This window comes from Lynx rufus, unplaced genomic scaffold, assembly GCF_022079265.1.
Source record: "Lynx rufus isolate CCGP_SWC_20201006 ecotype Redwood Valley unplaced genomic scaffold, mLynRuf1.p SCAF_3, whole genome shotgun sequence".
Lineage (NCBI taxonomy): Eukaryota > Metazoa > Chordata > Mammalia > Carnivora > Felidae > Lynx > Lynx rufus.
The window spans coordinates 59369003-59384916 of record NW_025814845.1 but is presented as its reverse complement, the minus strand read 5'-3'; the positions used below and the strand labels follow the sequence as shown (position 1 = coordinate 59384916).

The 15914-nt window shown below is 35.6% G+C and overlaps 1 pseudogene; it reads right to left on the bottom strand.

Moving 5' to 3' along the window:
* Positions 1-12810: 12810 nt before the first annotated feature.
* On the bottom strand, positions 12811-13732 carry LOC124521089 (farnesyl pyrophosphate synthase-like; annotated as a pseudogene).
* Between the last annotated feature and the right edge of the window lie 2182 nt (positions 13733-15914).

Genomic DNA, 15914 nt, shown 5'->3' with positions numbered 1-15914 from the left:
GCACCCATCTTCATAGTATAAGCCAAGTTTGTCCCCAAACATTTTGTTATAAAAGTTTTCCAAATATACAAAAAAGTTGAAAGAATTTTATAGTGATCCCTTGTATACTCACCACCTAGTTTCATGATTAGCATTTTCTTTGATTTGTTTTAGCATAGTCTATTCAGTCATGTGTTTCTCTATCCATTAATCCACCTAATTTATGAGGCATTGCAGAAACTTTCCTTCTCCCCAATACTTCAGCATGCATACCATAAATCAGAGCTAAACCTGTGTTCAGTTTTCTTTCTTTTGATGTAAAATTGACATGTAGTAAAATGCACAAGTCTTAAAGGGTACCTTTGCTGACTCTCAACAAATGCACATACCTGTATATCTCAAACCCTTTTTAAGACATGGAACATTACTGTCACCTCAGAAAGTTCCCTCATGCTCTTTCCCACTCAATCTCTGTCCTCTCTTTCCCCAGAGACTATCACATTTTAAATTTTTTCCACCGTAGGTTCAATTTGCAAATAGAACCATAAAGCATGTACTTTTTTTTGTGAAAGGCTTCTGTCCCACAGCATAATATTTTTTGAGATCCATTCATGTTACTGCTTATGTCAGTAGTTCATGTCTTTTTATTACCGAGTAGTAAGCCATTATATGAAATACCAAATGGTTATTCTATTGGTGGATACCTGGGCTATTTACAGTTTGGGAGTATAATGAGTAAAACTGCTATAAACATTCTCATATTCTTTTTGTGGACATATTGGAATTGCTGGGTGTTAAGGGTAGTCTGTGTGTAGTTTTCTAAAAAAATCGTCCAATGATTTCTCTAATGTTGTACTATTTCGCACTCATGTGGATGGTGTCTTAAAGTTCTGGTTGCTCCACATACTTACCAACATTTGGAATTGTCTTTGTAATTTTAGCCATTTTTGTGGGTGTATAGTGGTAACTCATGGTGTTTTAAATTTGGATTTCCCTGATGATTAAGGATAGTGAGCACTTTTTTATTTGGTGATTGGCCATTTGTCTATCTTATGTGAAGTATTTGCTCAGCTCTTTTGCCCATTTTAAAAATTGCTTGATTGTCTTTTTCTTCTGATTATTAATTTTAAGGATTTTAAGTAATCTTTATACTCAACATGGGGCTCGAACTCACAACCCCGAGATTGAGTTGAATGGCTCTTAGGAGAGCCAGCCAAGTACCCCTCTCTTTTTCTTATTATATTGTAGTTTTTTGTATGTTCTCGGTACCAGTTCTTTGTCAGGTATATGATTTGTGAATATTTTCTCCCAATCAGCGGCTTATGAATTTGTTAGCTTAATGATAGCTTGTGATGAGCAGCTTTTAATTTTGATGAAGTTAAATTTTTTGTGAGCAGTTTGCCAAAACTTTGCCTACTCCCAAGTCAAAGATATTCTCTCGTTTTCCTCTAAAAACTTTATGATTTTAGCTTTTACTTTAGGTCTATAGCTCATTTAATATTAACTTTTTTTTTGTATGGTGAAGAAGAAGGGGCCAGATTCATATTTTCTCATATGAACATCTAGTTATTACAGCTTTATTTGTTGAAGAACTTTTTTCCCTATTTAACTGCTTTGGCGACTTTTTTTTTTTTTTCAAATGACCATCTAAGTGCCAGCCTATTTCTGGGCTCTATTCTGTTCTGCAGATCTATTATTGATCCTTAAGCCAGAACCTCATTTTTTTGATGAATTTAGTTTTATAGTAAATCTTGAAGTCTGTAAATGATGTAAGTATTCTAAATTTGTTGTTATTTTCCAAAATACTTCAGGTATCCTGCCTAGATTCTTTGAATTTCTGTACTAATTTTTGAATGTTTGTCAGTGAAAAAAGTCTTCTTAGACTATGATTAGAGTACAAGGAATCTATGACCCATTTGGGGGAAAACTGTTATCTTTCCACTTATTTAAACTTACTGAATTTCCTTCAACAATGTTTTTCATTGTAAGTATAGAGTTCTTGCATGTCTTTGGCTAAATGTATTCCTAAATGTTTTATGTTTTTTTATATAATTATAAATTAAGTTTCTAGTTCAATTTTCTTTTTAAAATTGAGTTAAAATTGACATGTGACATGTTAAGTTTATGGTGTATAATGTGTTGATTTGATATATTTATAGAATGCAATATGATTGCCATTGTAGCCTTAGCTAACACTTCCATCACATTACATAATTATCATTTATTACTTTGTGGTGGGAATAATTAAGATCTAGTTTCTTAGCAAGCTCGTTTATAACACTATTATTGTCTGTAATTACTATACTATGCATTAGATCTTCAGGACTTATCTACTGGTTCTAGTTCAATTTTCAATTGTTTGCTGCTAGTATATAAGAACCTAATTATTTTTGTCTATTACCATGTATCCTGAATCCCTGTTAATTTCACTTATTATTTTAACAGTTGTTTGCAGGTTACTTAGGAATTTTTTTGGTAAACAATTTTGCCATATGCAAATAGAGATAGTTTTACTTCTTCCTTTGCAAAATTTTGCCTCTTATCTTTTCTTTCTGCCTTATGGCAAAGGCTAGGACCTCCAGTAGAATCTGAAATAGAAGTCGTTACTTTGGATATCCTTGCCTTGATCCTAGTTTTAGGAGGGAACATTCAATATTTCATCATTAAGTATGATGCTAATTATTAGTGTTTGGGTTAGTTGTATTTTTCTAGGAAGTGTTGATTTCATTTATATTGTTTAATTTTTTGGCATAAAGTTGTTTATAATATTCTCTTATTACCCTTTTAAAACATTTTATTTTTTTAAATTTACATCCAAATTAGTTAGCATATAGTGCAACAATTTCAGGAGTAGATTCCTTAGTGCCCCTTACCCATTTAGCCCACCCCTCGCCCCACAATCCCTCCAGTAACCCTCTGTTTGTTCTCCATATGTAAGAATCTCTTATGTTTTGTCCCCTTCCATGTTTTTATATTATTTTTGTTTCCCTTCTCTTATGTTCATCTGTTTTATCTCTTAAAGTCCTCATATGAGTGAAGTTATATGATATTTGTCTTTCTCTGACTAATTTTGCTTAGCATAATACCCTCCAGTTCCATCCACAAAGATGCAATGGCAAGATTTCATTATTTTTGATTGCCAAGTAATACTCCATTGTATTTATATTTCCAACATCTTCTTTATCCATTCATCCATCGGTGGAGATTTGAGCTCTTTCCATACTTTGGATTGTTGATAGTGCTGCTAAAAACATTGGGGTACATATGTCCCTTTGAAACAACACACCTGTATCCCTTGGATAAATACCTAGTAGTGCAATTGCTGGGTCATAGGGTAGTTCTATTTTTAGTTTTTTGAGGAACCTCCATACTGTTTTCCAGAGTGGCTGCACCAGCTTGCATGCCCACCAACAATGCAAAAGAGATCCTCTTTCTCTGCATTCTTGCCAACATCTGTTGTTGACTAAGTTGTTAATGTTAGCCATTCTGACAGGTGTAAGGTGATATCTCATTGTGGTTTTGATTTGTATTTCCCTGATGTTGAGTGATGTTGAGCATTTTTTCATGTGTTGGTTGGCCATCTGGATGTCTTCTTTGGAGAAGTGTCTGTTCATGTCTTTTGCCCATTTCTTCACTGGATTATTCGTGTTTTGGGTATTGAGGTTGATAAGTTCTCTATAGATTTTGGATACTAATCCTTTATCTGCTATGTCGTTTGCAAATATCTTCTCCCATTCTGTCGGTTGCGTTTTAGTTTTGCTGATTGTTTCCTTTGCTGTGCAGAAGCTTTTTATCTTGATGAGGTCCCAGTAGTTCACTTTTGCTTTTGTTTCCCTTGCCTCTGAAGACTTTTGAGTAAGTTGCTGCGGCCAAGATCGAAGAGGTTTTTGCCTGCTTTCTCCTCGAGGATTTTGATGGCTTCCTGTCTTACATTGAGGTCTTTCATCCATTTTGAGTTTATTTTTGTGTATGATGTAAGAAAGTGGTCCAGGTTCATTCTTCTGCATGTCACTGTCCAGTTTTCCCAGCACCACTTGCTGAAGAGACTGTCTTTATTCCATTGGATATTCTTTCCTGCTTTGTCAAAGATTGGTTGTCCATATGTTTGTGGGTCCATTTCTGGGTTCTCTATTCTGTTCCATTGATTTGAGTGTCTGTTTTTGTGCCAGTACCATACTATCTTGATGATTACAACTTTGTAGTATAGCTTGAAGTCTGGGATTGTGATGTCTCCTGCTTTGGTTTTCTTTTTCAAGATTGCTTTGGCTATTTGGGCTCTTTACTGGTTCCATACAAATTTTAGGATTATTTGTTCTAGCTCTGTGAAGAATGCTGGTGTTATTTTGATAGGGATTGCATTGAATATATAGACTGCTTTGGGTAGTATCTACATTTTAACAATATTTGTTCTTCCTATCCAGGAGCATGGAATATTTTTCCATTTTTTTGTGTCTTCTTCAGTTTCTTTCATAAGGTTTCTATAGTTCTCAGTGTTTAGATTTTTCACCTCTTTGGTTAGATTTATTCCTAGGTATCTTATGGTTTTTGTTGCAATTATAAATGGGATTGATTCCTTGATTTCTCTTTCTGTTGCTTCATTGTTGGTGAATAGGAATGCAACCAATTTCTGTGCATTGATTTCATATCCTGCAACTTTGCTGAATTCATGAATCAGTTCTAGCAGTGTTTTGGTGGAATCTTGGATTTTACATATAGAGTATCATGTCATCTGCAAAGAGTGAAAGTTTGACCTCCTCCTGGCCAGTTTGGATGCCTTTTATTTCTTTATGTTGTCTGATTGCAGAGGCTAAGACTTCCAATAATACTATGTTGAATAACAGTGGTGAGAGTGGACATCCCTGTCTTGTTCCTGACCTTAGGGGGAAAGCTCTCAGTTTTTCCCCATTGAGGATGATATTAGTATTGGATCATTCATATATGGTTTTTATGATCTCGAGGTATGATCCTTCTATCCCCACTTTCTTGAGAGTTTTTATCAAGAAAGGATGCTGTATTTTGTCAAATGCTTTCTCTGCATCTATTGAGAGGATCATATGGTTCTTGTCCTTTCTTTTATTGATGTGATGAATCACATTAATTGTTTTGCAGATATTGAACCAGCCCTGCATCCCAGGTATAAATCCCACTTGGTCGTGGTGAATAATTTTTTTAATGTATTGTTGGATCCGGCTGGCTAATATCTTGGTGAGGATTTTTGCATCCATGTTCATCAGGGAAATTGGTCTATAGTTCTCCTTTTTAGTGGGGTCTTTGTCTGGTTTTGGAATCAAGATAATGCTGGCCTCATAGAAAGAATTTGGGAGTTTTCCTTCCATTTCTATTTTTTTGGAACAGCTTCAAGAGAATAGGTGTTAACTCTTCCTTAAATGTTTAGTAGAATTCCCTTGGAAAGCCATCTGGCCCTGGACTCCTATTTTTTTGGGAGATTTTTGATTACTAATTCAATTTCTTTACTGGTTATGGATCTGTTCAAATTTTCTATTTCTTCCTGTTTCAGTTTTGGTAGTATATATGTTTCTAAGAATTTGTCCATTTCTTCCAGATTGCCCATTTTATTGGCATATAATTGGTCATAATATTCTCTTATTATTGTTTTTATTTCTGCTGATTTTATTTCTGTTTTATTCTGTTTTATTTCTGCTGATATCATTTTATTTCTGATTTCTCTTTCATTCTTGATTTTATTTATTTGGGTCTTTTGCTTTTTCTGATCAAACTGGCTAGTGGTTTATCAATTTTGTTAATTCCTTCAAAGAACAAGCTTCTGGTTTCATTGATCTGTTTGTTCTACTGTTTTTTTTTTGGTTTTGATAGCATTAATTTCTGCTCTAATCTTTATTATTTGCAATCTTCTGCTGGTTTTGGGTTTTATTTGCTGGTCTTTTTCCAGCTCTTTAAGGCATAAGGTTAGGCTATGTATCTGAGATCTTTCTTCCTTCTTTAAGAAGGCCTGGATTGCTATATACTTTCCTCTTAATGACCACCTTTGCTGCGTCCCAGAGGTTTTGGGTTGTGGTGTTATCATTTTCATTGGCTTCTGTATACTTTTTAATTTCCTCTTTAACTTCTTGTTAGCCCTTTCATTCTTTAGTAGTATGTTCTTTAGTCTCCAAGTATTTGTTACCTTTCCAAATTTTTTCTTGTGGTTGATGTCAAGTTTCAGTGTTGTGGTCTGAAAATATGCACGGTATGATCTCGATCTTTTTGTACTTGCTCAGGGCTGATTTGTGTCCCAGTATGTGGTCTATTCTGGAGAACGTTCTATGTACACTGGAGAAGAATGTATATTCTGCTTTAGGATGAAATGTTCTGGATATATCTGTTAAGTCCATCTGGTCCAGTGTGTCATTCAAAGCCATTGTTTCCTTGTTGACTTTTTGATTAGATGATCTGTCCATTGCTGTGAGTGGGGTGTTGAAGTCTCCTACTCTTAGGGTATTACTATTGATGAGTTTCTTTATGTTTGTGATTAATTGATATATATATTTGGGTGCATCCGCATTTGGTGCATAAATGTTTACAATTGTTAGGTCTTCTTGGTGGATAGACCCCTTAATTATGATATAATGCCCTTCTGCATCTCTTGATACAGTCTTTATTTTAAAGTCTAGATTGTTTGATATAAGTATGGCTACTCCGGCTTTCTTTTGCTGACAATTAGCATGATAGATGGTTCTCCATCCCCTTATTTTCAATCTGAACATGTCTTTAGGTCTAAAGTGGGTCTCTTATAAACAACATATAGATGGATTTTGTTTTCTTACCCATTCTGTTACCCTATGTCTTTTGATTGGAGCATTTAGTCCATTGACATTTAGAGTGAGTACTGAAAGATATGAATTTATTGCCATTAAGTTGCTTGTAGAGTTGGAGTTTCTGGTGATGTTCTCTGGTCCTTTCTAATCTTTGTTGCTTTTGGTATGTATGTGTGTATGTATGTATGTATGTATGTATCTATCTATCTATCTATCTATCTTTTCTCCCCTCAGAGAGTCCCCCTTAAAGTTTCTTGCAGGGCTGGTTTAGTGGTTACAAACTCCTTTAATTTTTGCTTGTCTGGGAAACTTTTTATATCTCCTTCTATTTTGAATGACACTCTTGCTGGATAAAGAATTCTTGGCTGCATATTTTTCTGATTCAGCATATTGAATATATCCTGCCACTCTTTCTGGCCTGCCAAGTTTCTGTGGATAGGTCTGCTGCAAACCTGATCTGTCTTCCCTTGTAGGTTAAGGACTTTTTTCCCTTGCTGCTTTCTCTCCTTGCCTGAGTATTTTGTGAATTTGACTATGATATGCCTTGTTTATGGTTGGTTTTTGTTGAATCTAATGGGAGTTCTCTGTGCTTCCTGGATTTTGATGTCTGTGTCTTTCCCCAGGTTAGGAAAGTTTTCTGCTATGATTTGCTCACATAACCCTTCTACCCCTATTTCTCTCTCTTCCTCTTCTGGGACCCCTATGATTCTGATGTTCCTTTTTAATGAGTCACTGATTTCTCTAATTCTTAAAGTGTGCTCTTTTGCCTTAATCTCCCTCTTTTTTTCTGCTTCATTATTCTCCATAAATTTGTCCTCTCTATCGCTGATTCTCTGTTCTGCCTCATCCATCCTTGCTGCTGCGGCATCCATTCAAGATTGCAGCTCAGTTATAGAATTTTTTATTTCATCCTGATTAGCTTTTACTTCTTTTATATCCGCAAAAGGGATTCTAATCTATTTTGGACTCCAGCTAGTATTCTTATTATCGTGATTCTAATTCTGGTTCAGACATCTTGCTTGTGTCTGTGTTGGTTAAGTCCGTGGCTATCGTTTCTTTCTGCTCTTTCTTTTGGGGTGAATTCCTGCTGAATTCTGTGGTTCAGCTTGTGCAGATTGTTGTGTTAATCCTCAGATCAGTTTTCTAGGTGTGTAGGATGGTTTAATGTTGGTCTGGCTGTATTTCATGGAGACTCTTATTACCCTTTTAATATACAATTTGTAGATCCTTCCTGATATAGGATATTTGTGTTCTTGCTTTTCTTTCTGGATTAGATACCTTAGGAATTTATCAATTTTGTTGCCTTTTGCCTTTTTAAATTTCTTATCTTTTTTATTTTGTTAATTTCCACTTTTGCCCTTATTATTTCCTTATTTCTCCTTACTTTTGGCATACATCGCTCTTTCTTTAGCTTTTTAAAGTTGAAACTTAAGTATTGATTTTAGAGTGTTCTTTCCTAATACAAGTGTCTAAAGCTATCAATTTACTTCTATTCATTTTTGTAAGTATATCACACAATTGTTGGTATGTTTCATACCAGTTTAAAATATTTTCTGATTTTACTTATGATTTGTATTTTGATCCAGGTATGTTATAGAATAGTGGTTTAATTTCCAAATATTTGGGGTTTTTCTAAGTATCTTGCTGGTATTTCTAATTTAATTCCACAGAGAACATAATCTGTATGTTCAATCAGTATGCTTATAATCAATATGCTTCAATCCTTTTTATTGAGACTTATTTTATGGCCATGCATATAGTCTATCTTGGTACATATTATATGTAATGACAATGATTGTATTCTTATATTGTTGGCTGTAATGTTCTATAAATATCACTCAGGTCAAGGTGGTTTGGGATAGTGGTTAAATTATTTGTGTTCTTACTGAGATTTTTTTTTTTTTGTCTAGTTTTTCTGTCAGTTGATGAGGGAGAGATGTTACAAATCATGGATTTGTGTTCTGTCCTCAGTTTTGTCCATTTTTGCTTTGTTAATTTTGAAGTTCTTTTAATAAGTACATAGATATTTATGACTGCTATATCTTTCTGAAGAATTGACACTTCTGTCATTATTAAACGTCCCTCTTTATCTGTGGTAATACTTTTCATCTTGAAGTCTATTTAATCTGATATTAATTTAACCACTTCAGTTTTATGACTAGTGTTTGCTTCGTTTATCTTTTCTCATCTATTTACTTTCAATCTATTGGTTTCTTTATATATATAAATGTGTCTTGTAGAAAATATACACTTGGATCTTGATTTTTATAATTTATTTAGACAGTTTCCACTTTTAAATTGGAGTGTTTAGGCCATTAAAATATAATGTAATTATTCATAAGGTTTAGTTATAGGGCGACAACACGGTTTTCTCTTTGTTTCTGTTTTCTGTTTCTCTATTCTTCCTTTCATGCCTTATTTTGGATTTAGCATTTTTTAAAATTCCATTTTAATTTACGAATTGGCTATGTTAGAGTTTTTTGAATTTTTTAAATCTTTTATTTTTTAATTTTTTTAAAGTTTATTTATTTATTTTGATAGAGTGAGCGAGAGTGTGAGCATGAGTCAGGGAAGGGCACAGAGGGAGAATTCCAAGCAGGCTCAGTGCTGCCAGCCCAGAGCCAGACGTGAGGCTTGATCCTACCAACCATAAGATCAGGACCTGCCCCCATGAACCTGTGAGATCATGACCTGAGCTGAAACCAAGAGTCAGGTGTTTAACCGACTGAGCCACCAGGTGCCCCGAGTTTTTGCATTTTTAACTTGATAGCTTAAGGATTACAATTACAGGTCTTGATTCTTTGTAGTTTTTTAAAATCCTTATTTTTTTCTGTTCTTCAAATTGGGTAATGCCTATTGATCTATTCTGAAGTTCACTGATGCTTTCCTTTATCACTTCTGTTTTGCTTTTAAATCCATCCAGTGTATTTTTCATCTCAGGTATTATATGTTTACCTGATAATTTTACTTGGTTTCCTTTGTATAGTTTTTATTTATCTTGAGATTTCCTATCTCTTTGATTCGCTATGCACCTTCATTAACAAACATTTTCCTTTGTCTCATTGAGCATATTTATGGTAGTTTAAAATGGTTTAAAATCTTTTGTGGTTTAAAATCTTTTTGTGCTAATTCTAGCCTGTGGGTCATCTCAGGGTTGCTCTTTGCTGATTATCTTTTCTCTTGAGATTGGGTCACAAATTGCTTCTTTTTCCTATGTCAAGTAATTTTGGATTCTAACCTAGATGATGTGAATAGTATATCCTGGAAATTCTGTATTCTGTTGTATATTTCTCCAAAGACTTTTGATATTTTTGTTTTGATAGACCATGAAGTTGGAATTAAATCTCAAGCTCTATCTTTGGGACAACTCAAATTTCAGTTCAATTATTATATCTTTATTTATTTATTTTTTAAATTTATTAACCTTTAAAATTTATGTCCAAGTTAGCATATAGTGCAATAATGATTTCAGGAGCAGAATCCTGTGATTCATCCCCTACGTATAACACCCGTGCTCATCCCAACAAGTGTCTTCCTTAATGCCCCTTGCCCATTTAGCCCTTCCCCCCCCACCCACACCCCCTCCAGCAACCCTCAGCTTATTTTCTGTATTTAAGTCTCTTATGTTTTGTCCCCCTCCCTGTTTTTATATTATTTTTGCCTCCCTTCCCCTATGTTCATCTGTTTTGTATTTTAAATTACACATATGAGTGAAGTCATATGGTATGTCATTCTCTAATTTCACTTTGCATAATACAATCTAGTTCTATCTACATTGTTGCAAATGGCAAGATTTCATTCTTTTTGATTGCCAAGTAATACTCCATTGTATTTATATATATGACATCTTCTTCATCCATTCATCCATTGGTGGACATTTGGGCTCTTTCCATACTTTGGCTGTTGTTGATAGTGCTGCTATAAACATTGGGGTACATATGTCCCTTTGAAACTGCACACCTGTATCCCTTGGATAAATACCTAGTAGTGCAATTGCTGGGTCGTAGGGTAATTCTATTTTTAGTTTTTTGAGGAACCTCCATACTGGTTTCCAGAGTGGCTGCACCAGCTTGCATTCCCACTGGCAGTGCAAAAGGGTTCCTCTTTCTCCGCATTCTTGCCAACATCTGTTGTTTCCTGAGTTGTTCATTTTAGCTATTCTGACAGGTGTGAGGTGGTATCTCATTGTGGTTTTGATTTGTATTTCCCTGATGATGAGTGATGTTGAGGATTTTTTCATGTGTCTGTTAGCAATCTGGATGTCTTCTTTAGAAAAGTGTCTATTCATGTCTTTTGCCCATTTCTTCACTGGATTATTTGTTTTTTGAGTGTTGAGTTTGATAAGTTCTCTATAGATTTTGGATACTAACCCTTTACCTGATATGTCATTTGCAAATATCTTCTCCCATTCCATCGGTTGCCTTTTAGTTTTGCTAATTGTTTCCTTTGCTGTTCAGAAGCTTTTTATCTTGATGAGGTCCCAATAGTTCATTTTTGCTTTTGTTTCCCTTGCCTCTGGAGACATGTTGAGTAAGAAGTTGCTGCAGCCAAGGTCAAAGAGGTATTTGCTGGCTTTTTCCTCGAGGATTTTGATGGCTTCCTATCTTACATTGAGGTCTTTCATCCATTTTGAGTTTATTTTTGTGTATGGTGTAAGAAAGTGGTCCAGGTTCATTCTTCTGCACGTCTGCACTTCACTGCACTTCTGCACGTCTGGACTGCACTGTCTAGTTTTCCCAGCACCACTTGCTGAAGAGATTGTCTTTATTCCATTGGATATTCTTTCCTGCTTTGTCAAAGATTGGTTGTCCATATGTTTGTGGGTCCATTTTTGGGTTCTCTATTCTGTTCCATTGATCTATGTGTCTGTTTTTGTGCCAGTACCATACTGTCTTGATGTTTACAGCGTTGTAATACATCTTGAAATTTGGAATTGTGATGCCTTCAACTTTGGTTTTCTTTTTCAAGATTGCTTTGGCTATTTTGGGGTCTTTTCTGGTTCCATTCTAATTTTAAGATTAGAAGTTAAAGATTAGTTAAAAGATTAACTAAGATTTAAGATTTAAGATTAGTTTAAGATTAGTTAAGATTGTTCTAGCTTTGTGAAGAATGCTGGTGTCATTTTGATAGAGATTGCATTGAATATGTAGATTGCTTTGGGTAGTATCAACATTTTAACAACATTATTCCATTCCATGAGCATGGAATATTTTTCCATTTTTGTGTGTGTGTGTCTTCTTCAATTTCTTTTATAAGGTTTCTATAGTTTTCAGTGTATAGATTTTTCACCTCTATGGTTAGGTTTATTCCAAGGTATTGTTATTATATCTTTATTTTTGTTCATTTATTTTTAACGGGAGCCATGGGTGTTTTTAATACATGAAAAAAATTGACATTTCAGCTCAGTAGTAAAGGGGTAAATTATTCAATAATAGAGCCTACCAGACAATCATTTGAATGCAAATAAAAGTATACCCTTACGTCATACCAAATATTGTCAACTAGCATTGTAGCAATGATTCATGAATAATAATGTAAATTAAATTAACTCAACAGAATTTGTGTTAAGCATTATAAAAAGGGAGGTATACTGCCATTATATCAGGTTCAAAAGTTCATTTCTTAAGTCAGTGATACAGCAATTTAAGAAAGTGTACCCATTTGTTTCTTGCTGATTTATAATGTTCAAACTATGTATGTCAAAATGTACAGAAAACAGATCTCTATATCAATACATCAAAATAAATGATCTACTTAAAGTCTACATCTGAATTACATAACTCCTATAAAAATTGAAATTTGTACCTTCCATTATTACTAACAGAGCACCCTAAATCAACTGTCTTAAGGATAAATTTAGTCCTTCACAAAAGAAATAGTCCAGAGGTGTCCTTTACAAAAAAAAACAACAGTCCAGAGGCAGAATGGCTACAAGACTGGTTGGTTCAGTGGCTCAGTAACAACATTCAGGTACCAGGTTCTTTTTTTTTTTTTTTTTTTTGAAGTTTAGATAGTTTACTGAGAGCCTCCCTCTCCCACCCTCACAATCTCTAGGTCACTTTTTCCTCTTATAGATCTTGTGTGCTAGCCCCAGGAAGATGGCTAGAGGTGGGGGCATGGCCTACTGCTCGATGAGGCTCATAGGGTGGCTTTAGCTGTCTTCACACTGTGTGAACACAACTGGCAGGTTCAGCTCCTCATATAGTGCCTTCACCCGGGGTACATCCTCGGCCATAATTCTCCTGAAGGACCCGGTGCTGTTCTGGAGAGGCCCGCTGCGGACACTAAACTATCAGCCAGCTGCATTTGTTGTCCTGGGTGTCAGTGCCCATCTTACCTGTCACACTGGGTCCCCAAAGAGATCAAGATAATCATCCTGAATCTGAAAGAACTCCCCCATCTCAGGATCTTATTGGCACTGGCATGTTCTTTCTCTTCGTCCGTGCACGCCACATACATGGCAGCAGTACGGGAAGATAGAGGGAGTAGAAAGCTGTCTTCTGCTTGACAATAGATTTGTACCTCTTTGCAGTGAATCTGCCAAGATCCTCATCGCCCTGGGGGGCTGTGATGAGGTCAGGGTCTGGCTGATCTCAGTCTGATAGGAACTCTGTAGGAAAAGCTAAAGGATAGCAGAATTTCATCTAGCACTTCTTCCAGATTGTCACGGTGCTGAGGATGGAATGGACCATCCAGAGACAGGGGAGGCAATTGCCTGGCTCAAGGAGGTCTTGGAGTACGGTGCGAATGGAGACCAGTGTCAGCAGAGTTTGACAGCACTGAGAGCGTTTCAGGAGCTGGTGGAGCCAAGGAAGCAGGATGCTGGTAGTCTCTGGTGGGCTGGTGTGTGGAACTGCTCTAAGCTTTCTTCCTGGTGTCATGATGGTTATCAGAAGCCAGGCATAGGTTTGGATGCCATCAATGACGCTTTGCTTCTGGAAGCATGTATCTACCACCTGCTGAAGCCCTAGTGGCATGAGTAGCCTTCTTACCTGAACTTAAGTCGTAATTCGTTTTTGAAAGACATAACGAGACATTACCTCCAGACAAGGAGGTGTCCAAAAAAAGATTAAGATTCCATTTCACCCTGCATGGTTTCTTGAATCTTTGAGGAAATCTTTTCCAGAAATAATTTGTCAGATACATCTTTTGTTTATCTGTCTAGAATTGGGTCCTATGAGCAGTCTAAACCAATTGCTAGCAATGAGAAAAGGATTATCATTAATGACAGAAACTGATCTGTGTTTATTCCCTGTCCTGTGATGGGAAATTGACACTCAAACTGCCAGCAAACTGTAAGGAGGCAGTGACTAAGATAGTCACTGAATGTCTGCCACAAGCACATACTGTGTTCTTAATTCATTCAGTAATAAGAAGGAGTAGAACCTAATGTTTGAAAATGCTATTATATCACGTAAAAATACAGATAATTCTTAAGTTACATGCTATTTGTGCTCTACACACTTTCCCTATGTAGGCATCCAAATAGAATAATAGATGAAAAAATTAAATAAAAGTGGGAATATTTTTAAAAATGTTTTATTTGTTTTTGAGATAGAGACAGAGTACAAGTGGGGGAGGGGCAGAGAGAGGGAGACACAGAATCGGAAACAGGCTCCAGGCTCTGAGCTGTCAGCACAGAGCCCAACACAGGGCTCAAACTCACGAACCACGAGATCATGACCTGAGCCGAAGTAGGACGCTTAACCGACTGAGCTACCCAGACACCCCTAAAAGCGGGAATATTTTGAGTACATTTTAAAGCTGTATAGACCACAGTAAGTGTTACAGTTCTTTTTCTCTACTGGAGACTTCTGGCATTAACAATTTAGAATTATGCAGAGTTTTCTATCTCTTTTATATATAGATTTCTAATTATTTTGCTGACTCAAATACAGTTGAAAATATTATTTTAAAAACACTGGTTTTTTCTTTTAATTTTTCTTTTCTTTTCTTTTTTTTTTTTTTTTGAGTTTATTTGAGAGAGAGAATAGGGGAAGGGCAGAGAGAGATGGGGAGAGAGAATCCCAAGCAGGCTCCACACTGTCAGCAAGGACCCCAACGTGGAGCTTGAACCCACAAAACATGAGATCATGACCTGAACTGAAATCAAGAGTGAGACACCTAACAGACTGTGCCACCCAGGTGTCCCTAATTTTTATTTTATTTTAATTCCAGTGTAGTTAACATACAGTGTGATATTCATTTTGGGTGTACAATGTAGTGATTCACCAATTCCATACATTAGTAGTGTTCATCATGATAAGTGTGCTCTTAATCCCCTTCACCTATTTCACCCATTCCCCTTCCCACCTCTGGTAGCCATCTGTTTGTTCTCTAGAGTTAAGAGTCTTTTTTTTTTTTGGTTTGTCTCTTTTTTTTTTTTACCCTTTGTTCATTTGTTTTTTAAATTTCACATATGAGTGAAATCTTATGGTATTTGTCTTTCTCTGTCTTGTTTCGTTTAGCATTATACTGTCTAGATCCATCCATATTGCTGCAAATGACAAGATTTCATTCTTTTTACGGCCAAATAATATTCCATTGTATATATACACTACATCTTTTTTATCTATACATCTATTGATGGACACCTGGGCTGCTTCCATAATTTGGCTCTTGTAAATAATCCTGCAATAAACATAGTGCTATATATATATATATATATATATATATATATATCCTTTTGAATTAGTATTATTGTATTCTTTGGGTAAATACCCAGTAGTGCAGTTACTGGATTGTAGGGTGGTTCTGTTTTTAATTTTTTGAGGAACCTCCATACTATCTTCCACAGTGGCTGCAGCAGTTTGCATTCCCACCAACAGTGCAGGAGTGTTCCTTTTTCTCCAAATCCTTAGCAACATTTGTTGTTTCTTGAGCTTTTGATTTTAGCCATTCTGACAGGTGTGATGTGATATCTCATTGTGGTTTTGATTTGCATTTCCCTGATGATGAGTGATGTTTAGCGTCTTTTCATGTGTCTGTTGGCCATCTGTATGTCTTCTTTGGAGAAATGTCTATTCATGTTTTCTGCCCTCTTTTAACTGGATTAATTGTGTGTGTGTGTGTGTGTGTGTGTGTGTGTGTGCTTTTTTTTTTCTTTTCATGTTGAGTTGTAATTTTTTGTCTTGTGATGAGAACTCTTAAGATCTATTT